Source organism: Pezoporus wallicus, unplaced genomic scaffold (genome assembly GCF_028554395.1).
Source record: "Pezoporus wallicus isolate ANWC-B61680 ecotype Strahan unplaced genomic scaffold, APGP_CSIRO_Pwel_v1 contig_4191, whole genome shotgun sequence".
Classification (NCBI taxonomy): Eukaryota; Metazoa; Chordata; class Aves; order Psittaciformes; family Psittacidae; genus Pezoporus; species Pezoporus wallicus.
In genome coordinates, this window is record NW_026641383.1 from 3,929,772 (window position 1) to 3,957,658 (window position 27,887).

Below are 27,887 nucleotides of genomic sequence, written 5' to 3' on the forward strand. Positions count from 1 at the left end.
AAGAAATGAGACGCAAGGGATGGAAAGGAGGCAGTGGTTTAACATGTTATTTTCCCCACATATGGCATCCAGCAGTGGGAGCCTGAGGAAGGGATTAGGAATTCATAATTCTAGATCAATATTTCAGCCTAACAGGGAGTTGTATCATCTGGCTAAAGAATGTCTCATTTAGGTGAAGCTTAAACAGCTGTCGCTAACATTAATTTCTGCACATTTCTTGTAAAGCTCCTTCAATCTTTCATCTAAAAGGAAGTTTAGCACCAAATACTTAAGCTATTTTTCTAGAGAACAAGCCAGCACCTCTCAGGCAGAGGGAGGTGAGGGCTTGGGCTGGGGTTTTGTGGAGGGTTTGCTTGTTTTCTTTTTTAAAGGCCATACATTGGTGCCAAACTCCGGCCCCAGTGATAAATACTCTGGCTGTCAGGTCACACTTGGGTTTCTCTGTAGCTCAACCCTGCCAGCTCTTTGCAGGCTGTGGAGAAAGAAATGGATCTGCCAAGTCCGTTCCTCTCGGCAGTAGGTTGTTTGAGCTTTACTTGTGAAAGGGTTGCTGGAGGGGACTCACTGAAGTGGCAGTCAATGCCTTCCCAAGGCCTTTTCACTTGCAGAACCAATTCTGTTGAGTGTTGGAGTGTGGAAATAGATGAAGTTGCACACTGGAGTATAAATACACAACCGCAGAATGGGGTGAAAACAGTGCAAAAGGGGATTCACTGCTCAACGCTTTACAATTACAAAGCTCCTGCAATCAAGGAAGCAAATTTTAAAACAGACATCAGGAAAGTTAAAAATGGCGAAAGAGAGACAATAAAAGGTCAACAAAAAGGAGAAAAAAAATGTAGAATTCCATTTCTTGAGAACATAGTTAATAAGATGTAAAAGCGTTTCCAAAGATTTAGTTGCCCATTTGCCAAACATTCTAGTCTCCTACAAATCTGCATTTCATTCCTATCAAGACACAGTAAATGCAATGCAGACTTACACAAGGAGTCCCCCCATCAATGGGGAAACGAAAGCTGAAAATTCCTGTGGTTCTCAGCAGTGGCCACAGCATTTTCCTACTGCATAACACCGAAAGCACAGGTTATCTTTATACAAATAATTCCCCATGTGCTTAGTGCTTAATTTAGGTGCCATTTCAATGCTGTTTGGTGAATATTACACTTCACCTTTGCTAGCAGTGCCAAACTCTAGATTAAACCCTGAATCAAGGGTCTTGCCAAAGAATTAATTTGAATCACATGCTCTAAAACAATTCCCACCACTAACTATTCTCTTAGTAAAATCAAAGATGAGGACTCGCTTCCAATACCTGGAAGGCAATGTTTCAACTTACTTTTATAGTTCAAATTAAAAGCATGTTTCTGCCTTTACAACACAGTGCTAAATTTAAGTTTACCACAATAAAACAAGACTGACGCTAATATTACACTGCCGTGGTATCTCTCCAAACAATTACTCTTTACATGTTAAATTAATTGTCTGAACTTTTAAAATGAAAAGTCTTTTGCAGTATTTCACAGCAAAGCTACTAAATGTGTCTTACCCAAGTCCTGCAGGTATGTCATTTAGCGACAACGTAATTGTATTTTAAAGTGTGTGTGCAGAAGATTCCCTAGTCCAGTTTATACTGAGGCTTTAACTACATAATCGCATCAGCTAGCAAGGCAAACCTGTCTTGACTGTAGAAAAGATCTCATTAGGTTGTGTCCTGTTATAACAAATCCCTAACAATCCCTAATGAAGCACTTGCCATCCAGTGAAGTAAGGTGATCGAGTAAGCAGTGCTGCGGCATGACACCATGTGGTAAAATGCTGTGGGGAAAGGTTTAACTACAGAAGCTTGCCTTAAATGCTGAGCTCCAAGCAAGCTGATCTGAATCCAAAGTGATAGGAGAAGGAACAGAGCACTCTTAAGCAGTTCTGGGCTGTACATCTAATTGCCTGTGGACGGAAGCTAATGAAGTCCAAAATCTGCACAGCAAAGCAGAAAACATGAACATGATGATGTGTCTATCTACAAGCACTTGTATTTTTTAACCTCTATATAACTCACATCCCAGGGTTGCTTATAGAGTGCATATGCTGGGTCACATACATGTATTTTTACAGTTGTTACCAGGCAGGTCTCCTGCCAGCATAAGCAAATGCTGAACAACTGATCTGATAAAAACCTCCAGCCAAATAAATTAGAGGTGAGCTCTGCCCATCAGGCACGGTGTTTTGTGGCAGAAAGTTTACTTCGCCTTCAGGTGCATTCTGGCTCAATGGAAGTGGAACTCTGTTTCTTGGCAGAAAACAGCCAAGTTCTTGCTTTTCCATATTGTTCTCCACCCCCAGCAGATCAGTGCAGGAATGCTGAAGATTTAATTTGAAATTTTCATGAGACCTTCAATAACCTCACCATAGAATCATAGAATAGTATGGGTTGGAAGGTACCTTTAAAGGTCACCTAGTCCATTTCCCTTAAACGACCAGGGCCATCCTTACCCAGATCAGGTTGCCATCTTCCAAAGTGATATATATGCCAACATATCACTAGAAGCCAACAGGACCTCAGATGCTGTGAGCTCCAGTCACTTTGTATTTTTAAAGACTTGAACATTTTTCCTCTTGGAAAAGAAGAATCTTCTCATTTCCAAGGCATTTGATGACTTGAACACTGAAGACTTCATTGAGCTCCCCAACAAACTTTCTCATAGCACAGCAAAACACCTGAGCATCTGCAGTTTTATGAAGCTTTGAAGAACACAGTTCACAAATGACAGCTCAGCTACTGTAGGTGCTGCACACCAGCAGCCAAGCTCTGATACTGTTTTAGCTGGAATGTACAGCCAGACTTCCAGACAGATTTGGCCCTTGATGCATGCAAATACTAGACAGCAGTAAGGAAAACTGCTCTTTGTTAAATGAAGTAACACAGCTTGAGAGGCTTGTTTTACAAATAAACAAAAGCCTGAAGAGCCAAAGAGGCACTGTGGTTTTGGAGGCTGCGTTATCCTCTTTGCTTTGATTAACGCCAAGTCAGAATATCTGCCTCAGCTGGACAGTCCACTCCCGCATCCCCAGCCGGGGTGAGCCAAAGGGGTTCCAAGCGTGGGCTGTAGAAAGCATCTCAGAAGGATCTGTGGGAAGGTCCTCATGGGACATGTGGACTGATCACCTACCAGACCACCCAGGCAGCGCCGGCGAGATAAATGCGTGCTGCCCGCGTGCTCCTGTGCCTGCTAGTCCAGCACTGATAGCGAGTGCCATGGACACCGTGAAGTTATCGCAGGGAGCAGGGCCTGGGATGCCTGGGCTCTGTTTATTTTTAAGCGTAGTCTGGGAAAATAAAACATGCCATAAGCTAAACAATTAGCCTTCCAAGATAAATGGAATGGGGAGGACAGATATTACAGTGTAGCTTCTGATCTGCCTATGAAGTGGGCTACAGCTGCAAGTCATTACACTGAAGTGAAAATAGATTAACTGAATACATAAACTGCCTGATCCTTCTGTAAAACTGAGCACGGGATTTGCAGGATCTGTAATCCTGGTATTCAGGTCTTTCCTTACACTCAGTAGAGATGCCTGAATCTGTTTGGGGCATGTCACACAGCTGCTTTCAGCGAGTCCTCCAGTACTGGAAATCTTAAAACAGGCCTTTGGAACAATATTTAGCTACATTAGACATTAACTATCATGAGTTTTAGGCAAATGCCTATAGGTACTGCTATTACCCTTGGAGGGGAATGTATGTAATGCAGTATTGACAGTATTCCATAGTATTTGGAGACTGTACTACTGTGACATTACTACTTTCTGAAATCACCTCTTTTTAGGTTCAATTTGCAAATGTTTGTCTTTATATATTAAAACTGTCTATATTATAGAAAAAAATATTATCTTAGGGCCATCACTACTTTGATATATATTCCATACAGAATGTCATGTGAATATACATGGTGTTTGTGCACTTGTACACACAGATAAACCCAGGTATGGAGGCACACACTTAGAAAGTCATCAAAATAATACACTTTTCCTAGAAATTAGGATGGAATTTAGCAAATAAATCACTAAATCTAACCAATCAATTACCAAACAAATACCAAAGAACAGAACTCGTCAGGTGGTAAAGGTGCTTGAGGAAGCTGCGACTGGCACCCAAAGCTGCTCTTCAGTTCATCGTACAAGGAGGGCAGCAAAGACTAGGAGAGGCTCCCCATAATATGTCATCCTTACAGCTGGATGAAGTTCTAAAATAAATATTCTTTTAGCCATAGATAGTGTCACTGAAGCAGAGAACAGTATTAAAATAAATAGTATGCTTCAAGAGATCCACCTCATGGAAATGGTCTCCTATCCTAGGAGACCTATCCAGGTCTCACTGCTATCAAGTGGAGATCTGTTACACACAGTTAACCTAAAATCTTGGAAGGAATCTGATTAAACGCACAACACTTAAGCCATGTTAAGCATATCTGTACTTTTATTGAAATTCTCCCTTAATAGTTCAAAATGCTCTCTCCTGGACCTTCTAGAGGAAGCAAAACCAGCCATGCAATCAACATTATTGTACAATAAAAACCTCTTCCCTTAAACCACCGTTTTATGAAGTTACTATTGTAACTCTTACAAAATCATAATCTAGCCTGTTACTATTAGCATTCACGAATGTGCTATTCATTAAAATATAGATATCTAATTTATATTGTTAAATGATTATTTGACAGCTGCAATGCAAAAAGCAGCATCTCGTTCAGATGCTAATGTTTCTTTTTGATATAAACCCCTGCATATTTGTAATACCCAAACTTACATTAGTAAGCGACAACCTCTAGAAGTTTTCTCACACTGTTAGCTTTCAGTACCAATATGCTCCAACTCCAAAAGCAGGAGATAAAAATGTGCACGAGAATCTGCAAAGAGACTCAAGTTTTCTTTGAGGAAATCAGGAGTAATGAAATTCTCCTAAGAAACTGATGGATTTGAAAGTTATCTTTGTCAAGTTATCTTGAAAAGTGTCACTTCCAGATCACCGTCAAGAGAGGGAGCACAGACTGATGTGCCAGCGAGGGAATGCAAGCTATCACAATATTTCATAAGAGAACACAGACCTCCTGCCTCTATGCTATGCTCCGTGCATCAGAGAACCTACTATTAGTTCCTAATCTAACAGCAATATTGTTTTGGCAAGTAATTATTAATCCATTCAGGAAATAATAGAGTTGAGTGAAAATCCAGCTGCCACTTCACAAGTTAAAGAAAGAGTCTGACGATTCTACAAGATGGTGATACCTAAACTATTGGCATGTGTTTTAACTGAGGTATAAATTAGTCACTCTCTTAATGGGCTTTCAGTGAGTGCCCAAAAGAACTCCTTTAAGCCAATTCCCTTTGCTTTTCTATCAAACTTTAAGCTTCAGTTACTTTGTTCCACAGAATAACAGTTTTCTGATTTAAAAAAGAACTGCAGACAGGTATAGTTTAGGAATCCAGAGTTTTGTAATGCCATAGGAACATCTGTTCTCTGTTTAAAGGGATGTCAAATAAGTAAATCTTAAAATCACAGTTTATATTTTTATCTCCATGACCAGCCAGGTCATGGAAAGATCAAAACAAAACTGCATTTTCCCTCTGCTCTCAGTTACTGTTGTGTTCTTGACAGGTTTATGTGGATGATCCGTTCAGAAAGCTACAATCAATTATTCTGTATATACTTTCTATGCAAGCAGCGGGAATGATAGATACACAAAGTAAGTATTCCTGTAGGTATCTTCCTGGGTTGGTTTCCATCACCAGGAAAAATTAAATGTTTTTTTTGACCAAACCAAATCCTTTGTTTTCTCCTTTCCTTTGTTAACTCATCTTAACTCTTGGGATACTTTTCTCTCCCTGTTCCATGATTTTGCTGGTACACTCAAGCAGGACAATTGGCTGGGAAAAAGGACCCGTTTGCTTCTTTCCACCTAATGCCTCAGCCTCCCGATACCTCACCCAAACCATCTTCAATACTTTCGCTAATGAGGCTTTTCCACTCTTCTGAAATCCTCTCTTTCAGACAGGACTACAGTACGTAGTCACAAGAGTTATTTGATCAACCACAGTCATAAGAGTTATTTGATCTACTATGGATGCTGAAGTAAATACATTCCCTTTAGTTTGTTCTGGAAAATTTATGTGCCAGAGGCAACAGGAAGATAAAATCATAGAATCACAGAATAGGTAGGGTTGGAAAGGACCTTAAGACCATCCAGTTCCAACCCCCCTGCCATGGCCAGGGACACCTCACACTAAACCATGTCACCCAAGGCTCTGTCCAACCTGGCCTTGAACACTGCCAGGGATGGAGCATTCACAACCTCCCTGGGCAACCCATTCCAGTGCCTCACCACCCTTACAGGAAAGAACTTCTTCCTTATATCCAATCTAAACTTCCCCTGTTTAAGTTTTAACCTGTTACCCCTTGTCCTACATTCCCTAATGAAGAGTCCCTCTCCAGCATCCTTATAGGCCCCCTTCAGATACTGGAAGGCTGCTATGAGGTCTCCCCGCAGCCTTCTCTTCTCCAGATACTGGATTCCACATATCCTGTAGCCTCCTGTAAGACATAACCAAAGCCCTAACCAAATCCCTATGCAGTATACAGACTCTTCAGTCCACAACGGAAGCACCCTGCTAAGAAAAGTCATTCCTTACAATTGTCTGCGGGCATCCTGGATGAGTGAAAGGTTTCATTTTCATTGATTTATCAGCTATCTTCATGGCAAAATATTTTATCACTTAATTGAATGTTTTTCCTCATTCTCTGCACTTTCTCAGAAAGCAAAACACAGAACTCCAACAAAACAAATGAAAAAGCCAGTCCTTCCAAGCAGCTTCACATCTGCAAGCACAATTCAGTGTCTCTCAGAGCTGTTAACTTTGGCAAGGAAACATAATGTAGTCCAAAGGTGAGGGGGAAGTCAGTACAACTCCAGAGACAATCAAGTCCTGTCCAAAATAACACAAGGTTTTCAACATCTTTTGGGGCCCACCTAAACCAGAAATCATTTGTGTTTATGATTAACATGTCATTTTTTTCCCCCTTGATGGAAGAATTCAGATAGTCAAACAGCTCTGATTCCTAAAGCCTAAAACACAGCGTGAAAGCACTACTACTTGGTAGTACAGCAAAACTGCAGGCAGGAATCATGGCCATAGATATGAAAACTAACACAACAGAAAAACACAAGTTTAACCACTGTTTGGCTAAAATGGATCCTGTTCTTTTCTAAGGGTAATACTGATGCCACAATCCATCTGCATCCTGAAGAACTTGTGTTAGGCCAAAATCAAAAATATATATTCCATGACACTGGTGCATATTTCTGCTTGAAAACTCAAGGCCTGAACTGAAAACAGCTCTTGTGTGTTCAGATGTTTTGGTTGGCTATTTGCACAATGCACAAGACCAGTGTGTGCACTGACATATATGTACCAGAAATGGCAAAGTAGTGAAAAAACAAAGAAAGAAAGAAACCCTCTGTTTAGTACAGTAAATAAAATCTTATTACGCGTGAAATATAAGGTCAACAGCTCTGGTCTTAAAAGAGTTGCTCTCCATTTTCAGGCTAGTTTCATAAAACTGAACATGTCAGTTCCTAAAATATAAATGGCCACCAAGAGACTTAAGTCCACTGAAAATATGTAGCGTTTCACGTAGGGCAGATTTTGGTTTTAAACATTCCTTCTAATAGCAAGAAAAAGAAATGAAATAACCCAGTGGAGCGCATCTACCTGTTGCAGCCTCTGGTAGCTGCCCCGCGCAGGGGGAGAGGAGCACGCTTTGGATACCAGCACTGAAGGGTGGTGGGTCATTAGTCTTTGCTGTCAAGGACAGAGTTATACTCGGATGGCTTCTGAGCATGTACCACTTCTTGGATACGCTTTAAATCAAATGAGCTGAATTCACCTTGGTTCTGTTTCAGACCTTCTGAATGCACTGACTAATTATCATCTGTAATACAGGAGCAACGTGCGAAGCAACTTTCCCATAGATACAGATCTTGACCCTTTCATGCAGACACACCTTCTAAGTTCAGAAAGTCAAGTTGTGGAAACATCTTCCACCACTGCTGGTAGCTGTTACTCTAACACCTTACCTTGCTTCTTCACCCAGCCTAAACTCTGAGGCCTTTTGTTTCGTTCTTCTTGCATCCAACATTGGCTAAACAATCTTGCAAAACCTCTTGATACTATTTTTTTTCTTAATTAATGCTAATTTATACAATTATTACTACTCAGAAGTCAATTCTTCAATAACAAGATGCTTCCTTGTAACCAGAACAGTTTATTCATCTGACCCAAAGTTCACTGGAAGTCCCAGCTTTCAATAACCAACCCTCAGCAGACAGCAAACCAGTTCAGAATGTATTTCCTGCCACACATGGGACATGCTGATACCCTGCCAAGACTTGAGTCTACATCAGTTGTGTTCAAAATGAGGAGTCATGAGATAAAGGTTTCAACTCACACTGTTGGAAAGGGAAGTGCTCGCAAGGGAACCATCCCCAGATGAGACCCAGAGCCTAGATTAATTCTTATAATGCACATATAGACTCTGTTTTCCTGGCTCCCTAGAATAAACAAGACTTAGGCAATTTCTTTGCATCTACCTGCCTCTCCATCCTTTTCCATGACAATTGTCTTCTAACACATTTGGAAGCTGTTAGTTCCAACCAGACCTGGAAGAGCAGTGGGAAACAGTAGGCAATCAGTTTGGGGAATCAACAGATGGGCAGCAGGGAGGCCCCTGAATTCACCCACACACAGAAGCAAGACAATCCTGCCACTGCTGTCACTGCCAGGCAGATCCTGTAGGTGCCAGATGGATCCAGGCTTTGAGCTAGTTACAGAACACCAAAGGGGTTCAGGAACCAACAGAGATTTTGATAACACTCAGGGTTTTTTTTTCCTGCCAGCCACAGGACTCTCTATTTCTCAATAGCTGTCATGATTAAGGATGCTTTCTGAAGCTTGAGGTTATGGATCATACTGAGCACAAGCAACCACTTCACCTACCCATGCAACTATCCCTCAAAGTCATTGAGAAGGGAGCGGTAAGCCCTACTTTATGTGACATTCCAATCCATTTTGTTATTCCATTAGCTTACTTTATATGTCTTCTCCATAGATTACATACAAAACAAAGCATGTTGGTTGAAGAAAACCCACCTTGTTTCTCACAGTACATCCTACCAGCAACATGTGGACAAGCTCTGGTTTGTCACGAACTAGTTTAACAAAATGAGGAATGGGGAATAATTAAAAGTGTAAAAGCATTTTGCATTACAATCTTTCTAAAGCTGGTGTGTCAGTGGTTTGTTGCCTTTATTCTAAATTGAAAATAAAATTCATTTGGATTTGGCATCTATGGCTTGGGGTTGGATTCCAAGTTCTAGAGTTAAATAACTTTCTGTTCCATTGCACATGTGTGCATCTGCAAAAAAGAGCATTTATATATCTGAAGAGATATTAATAACAGATAACAGATTAACTTTCACACTAAAAGGCAAAAGACATTAAATATTTGAAAACACGTTGAGTCATGAAAAGAATTATTAAAAGGGCATTCTGACAGTATTCTAATATATTTTCTTACAACATTAAAGCATGAATTTTTGGCTGTAAAAAAAAATACAAAATCCAAGTCGCTACATATTGTACACATTTGTCAATGGAAACTTCAGCCTTTGCCAGTGGGCACAGAATCAGTTTAGTTTTGCAGTTGAGAACACAAAGTTCTTTAACAGGCTTCTAGCTGTATTTGAATGATACGGATGCAGTCCTGATAATAAACAGCAAATCTGTTTAATGACCTAATCAAATATACTGGTAGCTATTACCTCCAGACAGAAGATGCTGAAGAACCATTCTCATTTTTTAACCCTTTTTATCATGTTATGCCGTGGTGCAAGCTTATTTAAAGAAATAAAATAAAATGCAATCTTAGCTTAGTACTTAAAAACTCTGAAACCTATTGAAAGGAAATCTCAGCTCTCTGCATGTTGCATGTAGCAAGGGGGGAGGGATTAAACATCAACTCATAGACTAGTTAGGGTCAGAAAGGACCTTGAGATCATCCAGTTCCAACCCCCCTGCCTTGGGCAGGGACACCTCACACTAAACCATGTCACCCAAGGCTCTGTCCAACCTGGCCTTGAACACTGCCAGGGATGGAGCATTCACAGGTTCCTTGGGCAACCCATTCCAGTGCCTCACCACCCTTACAGGAGAGAATTTCCTCCTTATATCCAATCTAAACTTCCCCTGTTTAAGTTTTAACCCATTACTCCTTGTCCTGTCAATACAGTCCCTAATGAAGAGTCCCCGTCCAGCATCCCTATAGGCCCCCCTGCAGATACTGGAAGGCTGCTATGAGGTCTCTACGCAGCCTTCCCTTCTCCAGGCTGAACAGCCCCAATTTAAACATGGTGTGGAGAGATCTCACAAGCAGGGAAAAACATGCTTTATTTGGTGTTCCCATATTCCCATATAAAAGCAATTAAAAAATACCAGATACTGTGTAAAAAAAAAAGAACCCCAAACCCCCTACCTGCACATTCACACTGCAGCAAACCAGTGTCTCACGTTCCACAGGCTTCACAACAACTCCACTGCCATTAGCTTGCTTTGTATAATTAGTGTTATTTTAGTAAACACTTCACATTCCAGCTACTTAATACATTATTCACTGCAAATGGCTCCACTCTACTCTCATTAAGTCAGTATCAATATTCAGCAACTATTTGGGATTGAGATTAGACTCAAAGAATATTTTTCTATTGTTTTTATAGAGAGAATTTTCTCCATCTGTCTTTCCCTCTACAAGGCTTTCATATGGACAAGATTATGGGCCAGTTTGGGGCATTTCCTCAATTCATTTGCACAGCAATTCCCAGAATGGAAAAGACAGCAGCAAGCAAGACCTGTAGTCCCAGATCCTAGTAATTCCCACATTAGGACTGATGTATGGTGAAAGAAAATGACAGAAGCTTCATCTTTTTACTAGATTTAAGATACTTCTTTTTTCCCTTGATCTGAATTCTTTTTAAATTATCATACCTGTATGCTCCAGGGAAACCAAAGCATCACATCTTTCTTTGCAAGGCTTATAGGGCATTTTTTGGATCAATACCTCAGTGCATTAGAGTGCTCTCCAGTGCCAGCTTTTATCCTTCAACCTGTTTCCTTTCAATAGTCTTCCCTTTTTTCTTCCCTCACCAAACTGACATTCTTGGTCAGGGCTTGCCTCCACCCTGCCTTGCCTTCAATCTTTATTTTCTGCCCTGGTTGCACACATCTCAGGATGGGGTAGTTTTGTGAATGCAAATGTAGGATGATTTTAATTCCTCCATTTTCTGCCCGGCACCTCCAGCTGTTCCCTCTGAATTGCAGCAGTGAATGCTACTTGATCTTAGCTTTTATTTTTAACTCTTTCTCCCCTTAAAAATACAGTTTCCCTTTGTCTGGGGTATCTGCAGCGGTTCTAGATTTGTGGCAGTGAAAGCATGGGATGAGGAGAGGGGGAGGGTTTGAGCACTCCCAAATGTCTACCTAGCACCAACTGAGAGCAAATATAAACTCTTCACTTCTAAAACCCTGCCTCCCCAAACATAAATCACTCTCTGTGTCTGTGGGAAACGAGTGAACCTTGCTTTAGAAAGGGTAATTTTTAACAGAACTGGACATTTTGGAGACTTTGCACACGCAGAATGAGTGTTTCAAGGGGAACACGGAAACAAATGTGACAGGAACATTTTGGGGAAGAACAGCGCCCTCCTGAAGTGGAGAACTCCCCACCTTTCCCAAGGGCTCCCAAATCAAGAGGGGATAAAGCCACTCCCTCCAAATCAAACCACAACACTTACCACCTATACATGCACACAAGTATTTATTCAGCTTCTCAAATACTCTCCCAGAATAGTAACTTTTCAAAACAGCCAATACCAAACACTGAGATATTCTTCCCTATTTCAATATTCTCCTCCATCACCCCAGTGCAGGTAAAACCACGTCAGTATCAACATCCTAGATGGACAACACTGTTTCAGGGAACTGTTCTGATTGTAGAGAAACTAGAGGGGAGCTGGTGGGAGGGAGGGGATGGGGGATCGTGTTTTCTTTTAAGAAGAAAAAGGATAAAAAACCCTCTAACTTTTCCAATATGAAGAAACCCAACTTTCTTGAAAGAGAGAGATGTCATCAGGACAAACCAGTTAAACTTGAACTTGCTGACTTTAGCTGTGTGGTGTTGTTACTCAGAATAACAAGTGTCTGATTTTCTGTGTGGTTTTATCACCTCACCTTTAGCTGAGTGCTTTCTCCCATTGCTGACTGTAGGTCTTTCTCTCCATGAATAACTCCAATAGCTGTGAGCAGCAGGAACTCCCCTATGTACACCCTCCCCTTCCCCCTGATTCTTGTCAATACTACAGTTCCCCAGCAAGACCCCATCAGTACTGATTTATTGGTTTAGGTTTTTTTCCTCTCCTTGGGTAGGTTGTAAGTAAAGAAACATGGGAGCCATCTGTTTGTGGATGTTTGCTGATAAACTCACAAATGTAAGCCCCTACAGGCCTATCTTTAGGAAGATAAAATTCATTTTATTGTAATAGAAAACTTAATTTCCTAAGAAATTGATGAAATGGATCCCACTTCCTACCATGCCCTTCCAGACACAATTTCCTACTCACCAGTGGCAAACTGATCTTCCAGTGTTGTCATTAGCCCAGACAAGTCCCATTGAAAATTTAATCTAAATGAATCATGGAGGAAACTAATTGGAGGGGTTTGTTTTGCCTTCCAAAATCTATTCTTAGCATTAATTAACTACCATCACCTCCATATTCAATATATGCCAGCATTCCTGTAGCATAAGGATCAAACGACCATACTTCCATGCTTGTTTTCCCCTTTGGTTTAGCCACGGCCTTCACGTAGCAGATCCTTGTCTGGCTCTGGTAAGGGCATGGTTAGGGTAAAGCAGGCATTTCATATCCTTTTTCGTGTCATAATCAGAACATGGCATCTGTCTTCTCTTTCCCACCAGTCACAAGTTGGGCTAGAATTCAGGAGCCTGCAAAGGACACAGTCCCGTGGGTCTTGGGCCAACTTCTGTTGTAGTACCATACACTGGGAATATATGGGAACTTCAACTTTCCTCAGCCTCTATAGCTGGAAGCAAAGGAATGCTCCCACGAAGACAGGGAATATAAATCAAATTAGTCCTGTTTCTGAACATTTCACTTTCTGGAATTTCACCTTCCCCAAACAGTGTGAGCACAATTTTGATGTGTATTAACTTAAAAATGAGGGGAAAAGAGAAGGAAAAAGTAATTGGAAACTGAAAATGATGGCAAAAATATAACCTTTTCTGCTCAGCTACTGACAAAGTGCTGGGCTTACCTCCTTACCAGAGACATGCCCTCTGGTTTTCTATATTGGTGAAAGATTTATTTAAAGTCATACAACCAAATCACTGCTGAAAGGTGAATGTTAATAAACTGCATAAGATGCTGTCCTCTCAAATCTAAATTTAAACTTGCCATAGTTACATGTTTTCCTTTCTTGTTTCCCCTCCATACAAATAAAAAGCCATTCAAAGTCAAGTTCTGAATGTCTATTAAGAATTCAGATTTGAAATACATTGGGTGCCTCTCAGTTTATCAGACTCTATGCTGATTATCTCTTGGTTCTCCACTGGCTTTAAGGGGAGCTTGGAAAACTTCCTAGCTCTGACTCTCAGCAGCACCGTCATCTCTTTATAGCGGGTTCCTGAGGGAAGTAATATTTAATTGTTAAAATACATTACTGCAAGAACCTAAGAAAAAGCAAAGTTGATTTTTCACTTTATTACAACCAGCCATGCTAGCATGCTAGCTGCTCTTCTCTGATTACATTGTATTGGGTCTGGCTTCTGATATGGAAAAAGATCCCATTAGGAACTGACCTAATCCAATCATGCAAAGAGCCCACAGGCTTAACGGAGAGGTTGGCCGTGTATCACCCATCTATCAAGAGTCCTGCGCAATTGTTGTCAAGTAGTAAAGGGCATCAATAGAGCCACAGACTCTGAAAGTAGTTCAGGTATAAAAGCACTTCACAATCAATAACAACTGGGATTATTTATCTTGAAAAAAAACCCAACAAACCGACCTTCTCCCCCTGGTTGGAAACCTGTCCCGACACATAACAACACATCCAGCCATTTGGTTTTGAGCCAGCGGACAGGTGAGAGCAGAAGCTACATCCCTGATTGCTCTTGGTCAGTCGATGGAGTGCCTGTTGTGGCTGGGCAGTCCTCTCTTCCCGACCCCATACTCGGAGTTAGCTTATCCTCCCATAGTTCTTTCAGCTGCTTCCCCTTAACACTGAATGCTGCACAACCCCGTTTCCACTGGACAAATCCTTTCAGCTGTCAACTCAGAAAATAATCTAAATGTTGGCAGTACTCATCTGTAACATAACTGTTGACAGAGCATCAAAAAGGCTGTCTCTGATGCCTGCGACCCAAGAAAACTTCTGTCATAAAGCTGCTGGAGGCAGTGGCAGAGGATGAACCAACATAACACTGGGTGGTTAGGAAGGATGCGTAGTGCACCCTCTCGCTTCCTCCTCTCATTTACCTTGCTAGGTAAGGCCCTGTGAGAATACAGCAGGTCTTTCCCAACAGAATGGAGACTGCTTGGTGCTCTGGTCCAGGTGGGCCTGGAAACCCCACCAGTGCTGAGGATGAGCACTTGGGCCCTGCTGAGGAAGACAGTGTCATGCTAACACAGCCCTTTGTATGTGGAGCTGGGTTCTGGATGCCTGGCTTGGAGAACAGGCAAAGCATTATGTCAGCTTGCAAAAGAGAGAGGAAAAAGGTAGACAGAATGAGAGCCTGGCAAGTTCAGTGCTCTGCAAACAGCACTCCCAATGACCACTGAGGCCAGGTGGGCATTTTTATAGAATGCAAAAACAGTTCATACTCTTATAATACCATTCTAGGCGTAAAGAAACTAAAACACCAGTTCCTTTCCACTGGTATCAGAGCACTAAGGTGAAGGAGGTGTGTGTGTCTACACATCCTCTCCTCCCTCCAGCAGACACAGTGAAAGTATTTCCCTCCCAACCCCTCTGGCTGCAATAGAAATGACCAGTACAACTCAAACTAAAAAGGTCAGAGACACCTCCAGTTGTAGAGGAGAGCTGAACTAGGGCCCAGCTGTACAAACTGGATATATACAAGTCCATAAAAGAACTCTGCTATAAAGCACTCAGAGGTCCTGACACACAGGAAGGTGAACGTGAGTCAGCACAGCACCTTTGAGGTAATAAAGACAAACCGTGTCTTGGACTGCAGTGGGTCAAGGGATGCAATTCCAGCACTCTATTCAGAGCTTGTTACGGTGTCTGGTTTTGGTCCCCCCCAAATATGCTGAAAACTGGACAGTGAAGGGCCACCAGGATGATTGGAGAACAACTCATACGAAGAAAAGTTGAAGGAAATGGTCTTCAGAGGAAAGGCTCAGAAGATCTAGTTAAAATCCTGCAATAACTAAAGAATAATAGTTCTAGAGAAAGCAGAGGTACTCTTCTCATCACAGTGTATTTTGACATGACAAGAGGTAATGGGCAAAAGTTGCTACAGGGGAAGTACAGCTGGATATAGGAAAAAATCCTTCGCTGTGAGAGCAACGGAGCGTTGGAACAGATTGCTTGGAGAAGTGGTGGAATCTCCTTGCTGGAAATAATCAAGGCTCAGCTTGATAACCTAATCTAAGGCCTGAAATCTAGGGCCTGAAATCTAAGGCCTGCAATGCAATGCCAGACCAGATGATCTCCAGAAGCCCCTTCCAAACCAGACTTTTCTGTGGTTCTGATTCAAAACCAAAGTGCGTGGGGAGCAGCATTTTTCTCTCTAAGGAAATACTTCCACAAATTGATTTCCTTCATCCACTTCATTTAGTAACAAGCTTTTAAGAATAATATTAACTCGCTCTTAAAATCAAATTAAAAAAAGAGGGCAGCAAAAGCCAACCGTGTAACCTGATACGTGTGAATTAAACCAAACTGCAGGGTTGTAAAGCTATGCAGCTTGTTGGAGCTACTTTTACGTTTCAAATGGTTAAGATCCAACTCAGTATCAATGGCAAAGAGCTTAAGCAGTCATCAATTTAAAAAAGCATTGTTTTATCCCAAATATAAGTGACTCTGGTACTGAAAAGGGAGAATTCCACATGACTTCCCTGCAGTGTTCTGAGGGAAATCAGAGGATGGAGCTGCCCGGCATGCAGCTTGATTGCTGAGTGGTAATCCAGAACCTGATAAAATGACAAGTGGTTGTCTGAGACAGAAGGCCTAAGAAACGGCTAATAACAGGCTTCTGATGAAATACCTCATCAAAATCAACACACATGAAAGGAAGAAGATTGTCAAGATGATTTACTAACAAAGATGAGACTCCAGGATCATCTTAATAAGAGGAAGTGTTATACATTATTTCTACATTCAGATTTGGAGGGGATAAACCATTCCTGTGTAGAACCTTAGAAGAAACAAGATACTGAGTTATGTTAGGTACTTACACAGTCTGATCACAATGGTCCAGCACCATGCCAGAAACCACTAGCAAGACAGCATTAAGACACAAAAATTACAATAAAATAGCCCTAATTCAGTGCTTCTCCAGGAACTGAGGAGTTCCAGTTCTTCCGAGGCTGGATGGGGCTCTGAGCAACCAGCTCTGGTTGAAGTTGTCCCTGCTCATTGCAGGGCCATTGCACAAATTGACCTTTAAAGGTCCCTTCTAATCCAAACTATTCTACGAATCTATGATCCTGTTACTTCAAGGCTTTGAGATTTCCAAGTTCAGTTGTGCAATCTGAATGCTCATGGTAAGTTGCACATGTTATTTAAACATTGCCCCTGAAAACTCAGTCTGCTGTTGCCTTATACAGTTAGGAAAAGGAATTTAACCATCAAAGCAATGCTCTACTGGAATCAAAACTGGGCAGAGACTTATGCTCACCAAGTGCTCTTAGTGATTCTCTGAACTGCTCATACAAAGTGATGCTCATACAAAGTCCCTCCTGTTTCTCCTCTAAAATCAAAGCAGCGCCACAAGGATATCACTCTCTGAAGTCTCGCTAATGGGAACAAAAAAGGGTAACGGAAAGCTCCTCACAGATGTCTAGCAGGGGAGGAAAGATGCACCCGGTCTGGAGTGCAAGATAGCTTGTTCGGTCTCCCGTTGGGAAACCAACAGGAAAAAAAGGAGAATAAAAAGCACACACTGAGGGCAAGCAAAATCTGGGAGATGAGGAGAAGAATAAATTACTTTACTTTAAAAACTAAATAAAGGACAAGAGGGAATGGGAGGAAGCTTTGGCAATTAGAAAGGAGATGCCAAAAATAATCAGGAAGAAGCCTAAATGACACATCAGAAGAATGCAGTTGGTTTGCTCCAGCTGCTGTGCCCCCTTGTAGAAGGCAGGGAATGGGAGGAGAGGAGAGCAAAGCACATTGCTGAGCACTGTGCAATAGGGGAATACTCCATCTGCCTGATGCCAGAGTCTGTGGGAGGAAGAGCATAGCAGCTCCTTATTTCCCCAGGTTTGATCTCTGAGAAACAGCACTTAAGTAAATATATGCTCCTGTGGAAGTTCAGCAATGTCCCTGGAGCTCATTCATTTTCTAACCTTTTACCAGCTGCTGGCCTGCAATGGCAGGAGTTCACTTTAAGCCAGACTGGAATTTAAAGGAAAGGTCCCAGAGGTGACAAGCTGCTCATTAATTCACTGTAATGCTTTAGTGCTGGAGGAGCTGTTTTAAACGCACTATCTGAAACCATTTAGAGTCACCAAATAATTGTATCACAAGAAGCCACCGCACTCTGCACATTTACCACTGTTAAAATCTCGCTATGTAATCTGCTGATAGAATTAATGAAGAAAAAGGAGGAGACTGTCATTTTATTAAGAAATGCTAATCAACCTGCTTTTGAAGTGTCCCTCATTTGCATTACAAACATTATTATGAAAATGCAGCATTCTGCTTCTCTGTGCGGCATTGTGCTGCTCTGCTGAACATCAAAAATATTCGCTTCCTTAGCAGGGAGAAAACGGGAATGAAAAATCATGATCAAAGATAACTTCAATTACTTGTTAATTTCACCTTAATCCCACTCTTGGGATAATAAACCTTCCTCCTAAGTTCCCTTCCCTGAAACAAATTCTGATATATGCTTACAGGTCCCTAAATATATTCCCACAAGAAGCAGATGAATAAATATACATCAATGTAATTTACATAGTCCTCACCACAAACATGGTAGGACTGTTCATAAACTCACTACTGTTTACTGTGTGAAAAACTCATTAAGCTCCCTTTTGAATACAGGAACAAAACTTATTTTATCATTTATTAGACATATTCTCATTGGTCTTCTACTCAACAACATTGCGAGGGATGCACAGAGACACTTCTGTTCTGCAGTAAAAGCAGAACGACAGCGATGAAAAATCAGAACTATATCCTTGTGACCATGGAGCAAAACTTCTCACACCCTTTCCTGAATTAAATACTTCTTTTGCTGTTGTAGAGGTTTGATAAGTTGAGAAAAATGAAATGCTTTCAGGTGGTTTACCTGTAAAGTATTTATTCATAGTAGTATGAATATGCATTTTTCCCTTCTCACAGAGCACTGAAAGTTAACTGCAAAGTCTTAGGGAAACACATCTGACTCACTGATTATAGACAGGCAGAAAACGAGGGAATTGTTAAGTTTGAAAAGCAGGCAACAAATGGGTAGAGCTCAGTTACTTATTTAGCTCCATCAGCTGCATGTGAAATTGATTTCTTGAAAACATTTCTCTTTTGAGGAACTGGTGAGCTCTGAAGAAAAAACTTTATCCTGGATCATTTGTGACCAGCTCTGCCTAAAACCACACCTATATAATGTAACCTGAGAATTATCAGTGAGAGCTAACTCCGACAGGAAGAAAACCTGTAAAAGATACTTGCCCATCAATATAATACATCTCTGACTATGGCTCTGAAACTTAACTGATCAGAGGGAATGACAATATAGCTAAAATGCAGCAAACACATACTACTGCTTCTTAAAATACAATTACTTGGAAAGGAAAAGTGAGCTTATCTCAGCTTCTGATCAGAAAAATACCCGTTCATCTTTCTTTTGTGTGTGTGTGTGCGCTCAGTTTAGAAAGCAGAACCTGTGGACCAAAGGTTGCCACAAGCCCTGTCAGAAATGGAAGCCACCAAATGTTGGGTATCAAAATGGGAAAAACAAGCCCCCTTTTACAGACACATCAGAGGATGAGAACAGGCTCTCCCAGAAATTGTTGGACTAACTGAAATCATAAAATGCAAGTCTTCTGGAGACACTGCAGGAATTGTCACGGCACACAGAAGGAGCCCAACCTGCTGTCGTCTTGCACATACCATGTTTTCAGAGTGGTTTCTGAAGCATGTTAGCTCCCCAGCCAGCCCCAGACTTCATCCTTGAGATAAGCTGGAGCAAACCAAAGAAGAGCTGGGGGAATGCCCAAGATTGCTTCATCACTCTATTTAGCAGCAGAGATGAACACAGTCACACTGGGCTTTTGCTTCCATGTGTCTACTGTTAGTTACATATTTTCCTTCTTTCCTTGGAAATAAGGTTAAACTCAGGGATGGGAAAATAAATGTGTGTTTGATTCTACCTTATCTGTTTGGTAGACTATGATTACGTCATCACAAAGCCAAAATGCGGATGCTCCTGTGGGATACTAGGACTTAGTAAAATAACATCTCACATTGGCCCTTCGCATGAGCAGGGCTGAACTTTAAGCCTACAGAATGCTTTTTGAAGACATGGATAGTGATTTGAGAATGACTAAACCATAGGGTACATAAGGTACATAACTCACTCCTCTTCTCCTCTGTTTGTCCTTAAACTCAAATTCCCCACCATTTTAATTTCACCAGTGGAACAGCTGACCTAATGAAAAGCCAAAATACACGGCCTTCTGCTGTTACAAATGCTTTCTCTGCACACTGAGAGACTTCAACATTTTCTCCCTGCCTGAAGACCAGGCCAAGGATCATTTGGCCACGGTGTGTTAGGAAAGGCTCTCACTTGCAATCTAATAAAGTGATAGATTCAGCAGCAGTCTGCTTCTCGGTCAAGAGGGCTATAGATTTTCCTGACACAGTAGGTCTGCCAAAGGAAAAAGGTAGACAGAAAATAGGCCATGTTGTGTAAGAGAGGGAGAGCTAACCATCATCAGGAGTATGTCCCTAAAATGCATCCTTCTCCTCTGCATTTCTGGCTGCAGATAAAAAACTACCCATCTCCCCACCAAGCATGCCGCGGTGAATAATACACTCATTACTCTTCTTTCTACCTGGACTGCAATTTTAGATGTCCTTCAAATCTGCTTTTATTTTACTGATCTGGATGGTTGAAATGTCAAAACACCTCAAGGGATATCTAAAACATTATTTATTCAATTGAAATTTAGTTTCTAAACCACAAACACTGGTCTGTCCAATCAACACGACCTGAAACAAAGCATGCTTACACAACAAACTTCTGTTATATCTTCTCTGGATTTAGATTACTTTTGAGTTCTTTCCTCTGCCACATAATCCTAAGGATATAAAACCCCAGGTAGATCAGCATACGATTTGTCAAACAGGCTGCATTCATTTTACTCAGCAATTTCCAGTCACAGTGTTTAGATAGGGCAGACCTCAGGGAGTTGTTTGAGAAGCCACTCAATTCTCGTTTCCCCTTTCCTTTTCAAATTGTGCACCTGGATTACGGAGGACTGTGATTTAGGAAAGACAGGAATAGAGCAGACACCTTGAACCATTCTGATTTTCCCTCTTGGGCTACCACATTTTAAGCGAGAGCACTGGTTCTTACAGTGGGCACTTCATCTTTTATTGGGGAGCTCCATCATCCTCACTCCTACAGTATTTTGTCTTCTAAGGTTCAACCGCTGTAGCTGTCCTTAATTAAGTCTCCTCTGGTCATATATTTTCAATTACATAGCAATCTAATAAATAGTAGGAAAACAACATCTATTAAACAGAGTTATTAGAAAAAGAATAAAGAGGAAGAAAAAAACCATCTGGATACAGGCAAAGAAACTACTTAGATGGCTTTTGAATAAGCACCTGGAACCAGATTCATCAAATCCAAGGAACAAATTACATTTGTGGATGCAATCTATGAAGACCTGCCTTTTTTAGGTTTTGGGGGTTTTTTTTTGCTAATTCACCCTATTCACTGTATTAATTCTCTTGGCTTCCCATTCATATCGAGTTTCCCTTTTAATCAATACTTTAAACCAAGGGCTTGATCCAAAGCCAACAGGGACCAAGGAAAAGTTTCTTAGACTTCAGCAGAATGCAAGCACCACGACTGTGTTAAGTAACTGGTTTTCACTGTAGATTGACTGTATGCGAAACAAAGCATAAAGTATTTGAAATTGCAGCTTTTTAATAATGCTTCAATACCCCTTTAATCACACAGACATTTGCTCTGGGACTCTGCCTTCATATACTTTCATATGCCTTCATAAATTCAAACAGAAGCTATCATTTTTGTCTCATTTACCCAACAGTGTAAACAGAAAAACATACATAAGAGTACCAATATTAAAACTATTCTGCAGCACTTCAAAAGACAAGTCCCAATTTAAACCTCCATTTCTTATAGTCTGGATTGCAACCAGGATACCTGGGGCTAATAATTAGACTCCACAGAAGTTAGAGAAAGAGAACAGTGGGGGAAAAAAAGTCAATAAAGACACCTTTTAAAGGAATCTACCTTGAACAAATGGTTGCAGTATTCACTGTATTAAACTGCACTGAATGAGAGAAGACTTTAAACCAGTCCTTAGCATAAACGCTGCAGGTGCTAGAGAACAACTTCCTATCACTTGCCAGCTGCAATTTCATTGCAGGGTGCTTTACTGCCTTTTAAATGACAAACAAAAAGAAGGCAAAGCTCAAGTTTACTGAGAGCCATGGCATTAACTTTCATTCACAACACCGCACCACAGTAACCACTAGTGATGGATGCCGAAGTTGAAACAGCAAGACTTTCCTGTCCCATGTGCCTAGGAAAGTCCCATTATATTGTCATTCAGGGATCTAACACATAGCAAATGCTGCCTCACTTTATTCTTTGGTTGTTCTAAAAATAACTCTTCAAATGATAATGTCAGGGTGGTACCTCAAACTTGCATGAAACTGCATGGAGCTAGGGTAACTACTCACCCCATTTATCATTCCTTTGTTTCTTGCTTGACAGGAATGATAGCCTAATTTTTCCTCTGCATTAATAGAACATTCACATCACATCAAATTCCGAAGTCATTAGTTAGTATATTCACCAGATCTACATTAATAGAGCAATAACTTGATCGCTGGCTTTTAAAGTGCCAATTCAAAGCAGAAAAAAAGCAGGTGCTGTTTAAACAGCGTAATCATGATTCTAATTGATACCTTATAGTTAACTCTACAGAAGAGGGAGTAACTATGAGCACTGAACTCCCACATACATTTGAGTTGAAGCACGTGTCTCTCACTCAGTGTTTAAGGCACAAGAGTTACTGGCATGGGAACAAGAACTGCTCCAGCTAACGCTTGTGGATCTCTGTCCTCATGAATGTATGCTATTGATTTAGCTTCCAAATGCTGAACTACCAGACTTCCTCATTGTGGGAGAGTTGTAGAAGAACAGGAACTCCAGCCAGAGGCAGGATCATTAAATGAAGCACCTCTGAACGGACCTGTTCCCAAGAAGAAAAGTGCCTGCTATGATTCTGTACTCCATAGGTCTAAATCTGTTCCAGAAGATCCAAACCCCTTTGATATTGCAAAGTACGTCAATGTGAATCCCAAAGGCAGTGAAACAGAGAGACGGAGAGAATTTGGGTTAAGAAGAGGCTTCTCCTCATCCTCTGGAAGCTGAAGGATTGCAGAAAATGTCTAAAGCTCGGGAGAAGAGTTTCAGTCATCTTTCCAGTAATCCCTCATGGAGTCTGTTGGTTAGGCCTGCAACTCATAAGTTGGAGGCTCTGGACTTGAAGTAAACATTTCTCCAAGTCCTATCAGGGACAAAAAAAAATGAAGCCTGAAGTTGTCTTGTAGTGGGGAGAGATGGGGGAAAAAAATCCCATACAGCCCATTTGACAGTAACTGCCTGACTGTGCACCCCATTTACTGACTGACCAGAACAACGCTCTCACCTACAGTTCTGACTAACCTGCCTCCAGGTATCATTAGTACATTCTAAATAGGCATAACCCCGGTGTAAAATGCAGCATAGATTAATCTTAAAACTTACCAATATTTGGAGTATTTTAGTCTATCATTACAAAACCAAATGCAGGGAGGAGAGCCTCAGATTTACCGCTAAATACCCTCGAAAGACTGCAGGTTGTGTCCCAAGTAAAATGAACAAAACCAAGCAACAAATCTTATGGATTTGTTGTTTTAACCATCTCTTATGCAAAATAAACGTGCAAACGGCAAGAACAACAGTACTCAGATTTCAAACGTATGCATTTCACACAACTGTTTATTCATCTGTCTTTTACATGATCCCTGTGACAGGCACTCACAGAGGAACATAAAATCTGTGTTCCCTGATGATACAACTGCACAAACAGGCACGTTTTGAAGTAGTTCAGGCACATCTCTGCTCTGCCTCCAAATCTGGAGGCTTTACTTTGTTTAAGGTACAGGGGTGTGTGTAGGAAGGTAGTGACCAATTTACTGTTCCCTACGTGAGAACACAGGTAACCGCCTAGAGATGCTTCTTCTACCAGTATAAAAAGATTAAGTAAAAGAAAAAAGCACAAGCAGACTATATGAAAGGGCACCGTGTCTTTGAACTTTCGTATGAAAACTTCACTGGAAACACTTGAGGTGGTGCTAACAAAGCAGGAGCACATTCTAAAGCTAGCATTTTGCAAAACATGGAATATAAACTACCACCAAAAAATTGCTGCATAACAAAGTGTGCTGCAGCCTTTCCAAGAGCAGTTTCAGGATGACCCCCAGAGCAACTGCTCACGTCCCAGAGAGTTCTACTCTCCACTGTAGAGAAAATAAGTGTGGTAGAAGATGAGTAGTGGCCACTGAGGGAGAAAAGGGAAAATATGGAAAAAAAAAAGAAGAGACGCCAAAGACAAAGTTCAATATGGAAGCAGAAAAAAGATACGTACCTAGCCAGGGAACTAGGTGGAGGAGCTTTCAAACATTTAGCTTTACAGTGCCTCTGAGGTAAGTAAATATTACCTCTTTTCGCTTCATAATTGAGGCAATAAGGGTAAATGATTTATCAAGATCACACAAGAAGTCTGAGCCAGAGCCAGGAACCCAGATTTATTACCTAACCTCTGCACCACGCTGACTCCTGTGAACGATGTAGACAAACTGCAGAGAGTTCAGACAGAAAAAAAACCCTAAGACTCCAGGCTGGCAGGACTGAGATACAAAATGAGATTTTGGAGATAAAAACAGTGGGTTTGGCACAGGTTTTCAACGACAAAGTGAAGAAACTCATAACCTTGCACTTAATTAGATACACAGCAGCTCATGCGCACTGAGGAAGACCCAGCAGAAACAAGAGTCACGGCCTGCATGCTTTGTGCCACTGGTGACTGAGTAAGGGAATGAACAAGAGGGACAGCAATGAGTTACATTGCTCAGGTCAATGCTTTTTGACATGCTGGACGTTTCTGACACGCTCTGGGGTAGCACAAGACCTGTGCAGAACAGTGAGCCTAATAATTCCTGGACATAATTTAATCCATTCCTTAGCTAAGGAATGATTTAGTAGTGGGGCTTCACCGCTTCCATCAGTGGCTATCAATGGAAAGGAAAAGATAAGTTATTTGGGTTTATCTGAGAGTATATATTACTGGGGATACTGGGTTGAACGAAGAACCATAAAATTTAGGCCTGAAAGAAATAACAAACCAACTATGGACAGAAATATTCCTTGTGTAAGTACGGAGAAAAAAAACAATGCAAAAACACACCGGACAAAACTCCCACCTTAATAAATAGTCTGAACACCTATTCCAGCTTTAAAATATGTATTTGTTGGGAAATAGAACAATGGACTGTTTAGTTTGACTTATTCAGAAGCAAAAGCCAACAGCCGCATAATTTCTTCTTTGAATGCAGTATCTTCATGAGGTGGGTGAGTGTTATAAAGTGGAAAACTGCTGCTGAAGCAGTGACCTTCTCTATAGAGGACCTGTCAACACATGAAAGATTTGAACATCAAACGGGTTTAAGGTCAATTTTAGCTGTAACCTTTTAACTATTCCTTTAGCTTTAACATACGTAAGTGAGATCACAGAAGTGACATCTATCCTCCAGGTCCTCCGCAAAATTGATGAAAACAAGTCCAATTTTAGCAAACTACCCTGAAGAAATCTGTTCCTGGGATACCACTTCTAAGGACTTATTTTACCTATTTATTTTTAATTTAAAAACCATTTAACACAATACAAAGATGAAATGAGAAAATATAATTAGTGCAAGCCTCAGAGATAGGGCAGCACTTACTGGTCAACCAGGATGAAAGAGGTCACGGACCTTTTCAGGTTTATGGTTTGTGTCCTCAGGTCCTATTTAAGTTAGCTGGTTTTGAAAGAGGTCTTCTTAAGGCAGGGCGTCATCTGTCCTCACTGACAAGGTATATGGCACACATATGTATTTGTTTTTCAAGTGCAACTCCCTTTTGTAGCCACAGGCTCACAGTAAGATACAATTTCACTGTGCTTGATGGGCTTGTCAAGATAGAGAATGAATCTGTTGCATATTCACATTCCTTTCCCTACCAGCACCACCAGCAGCACCACCACCACTCTCAGTGTCTATCCAGGCAGGCCAGGATGTTGCTGCTTAAACTAAATCAATTAGCAAGTGGCAGACGCCCAGGGCAAGTCTCTTCCATGGAAGTCTGGTTCCTAGGAATCAGTGGAAAGGCGAAGACAACACAAGTTACAGACTCATGCCTGTCACAGGGATGAGACTGATCGCAGACAGAAATCAGATCAGCAAAGGAGAGCAGATGAAGACAGCCCTATTAAAATAGTCAGATACAAACAGGAACTTACAGTGTGCTACGCAACTTCTTGCCAGATACAACTCTAACCAAATTAGTTTAGCAAATCTGACACCTAATTAAATCTACTCTTTAGCGTGTGCTGCTCTTCTTGCAAGTCCATGCAACAAGGGTTACAGGGTATTTTTGATGACATTAAACATTAATTGCTAGCTGTATTCTTATATCCTCATTCCAACTTACCAGCTCCTAAATCAGAATGTATGCCATGCACTGTACAGCCCATGTGAACACATCAGGATCTTGTGTTGCAAGCAAATCTAAAAGCAAATCTATAAAGATCTAGTAAGCACTGGAAAAAACATTAATTAAAATTAAAGGGGGAGGTACCAAGACCTGTTTTTCTATCAAGTAATGTGTGAGTATTGAGGGATTTGAAATCATTCCGTGCTATACCCATACACACTGCTGACAGCCAAAACTCATAAGGAAACCAATCCTACTGCTATTTGATGACTGACAATCTCCATGCAGCACAATTTTCATTGGCAGAAAAGGAACGTAACAAAGACAGAAAGGGCAACTTTAAGTTGCCACTGATCTGTCAGAACAAGTTAGAATCCTCATATTATTAAGTAGATTTTTTAGAAAGCTGAACATGGAGCAAAAAGGAGACTTCAAACTTCACAGGTCCTACATCCATTCACAGTAAGAAAATTTTAACAAACGATTCTTGACATCACACGATGAAGATATGATATAGTGGGAAATTGTCACCTTGAACCATCATTATACATCTCTGCACATCTATCTTTTTATCCGTGAGCCTTGTCAGAATGTTTGAAAAGCACATATTAAAAGGAACTGGAAATACAAGGCTATGGAGGTGAATACTCAGCTAGGACTTCTGCAGATCAGCAGAGGGGTAGAGGGCTCGTTTTTGCAGTGGTTTATTTTGACAATGCGTGACGACTTTTCCATGAAAGTCCTGTCCTTACAAAGGTAATAAAAAGATAAATGTATCTGAGCAAATGAGACCTGTACAGTGCTCCTGACTGCAAAAGTGACTGCATGTCATACATCCTTCAGGTGGCTGCAGAACTGAGTCTTTGCCACATACCCGATGGAGTTTATATCATGCATGTCCCTATTGCTGTTGCGTCGTTTAATTTACAAACATTTACTCGTCAAAAAACACCTTTAATTGCATCATGATTTATCTTCTCAGTAGGCTGCCACTATCATGTATTGTGACACCTTCGTATTTTGCTGCATTTATGGTTTTCAAGTGTCACTAAAAAAGGTATGAAATTGCTCATCATTACATAGGCAAGCACACAGTCTGCCACGTTTACGCTGCTTGGGGTGCTGACTCTAAATGGCATACATGTTTATCCAACCACAGGTAACGCTGCACCTAAATATTCCCAATGCTGAATAATGCTTAAGTATTGGACAATAAAGGAAAATGTGATTTACTTTAAGAAGCATTGAGAGAAACTGCAAAACCTCAACAGAATCACACACGCAAAATTTAAGGTCAGTGACTTCACTGATGTTGGACCAGTCATCCCAGGTGACTGTAGCACAATTTGACGGTGCAATTTGAACTTCATGTTTAATAAAATGCCAATTAAAGCTAGATAAAAAAGCAGAATCTCCACTTGTTTCAGATACTTGATTAAATATACACAAAGTTATGTCTTTATGTGGTATGTGATAGACAACTGCAATTCAGAAAATGCAGTCTTGGGACTTGGGCAGGTCTTGG

The 27,887-nt window shown here is 41.0% G+C and overlaps 1 protein-coding gene across 7 annotated transcripts in view; it reads right to left on the reverse strand.

Moving 5' to 3' along the window:
* The window catches only part of MACROD2 (mono-ADP ribosylhydrolase 2), an 885,719-nt gene that overhangs the window by 503,828 nt on the left and 354,004 nt on the right, over window positions 1-27,887 (reverse strand). The window lies entirely within an intron of this gene.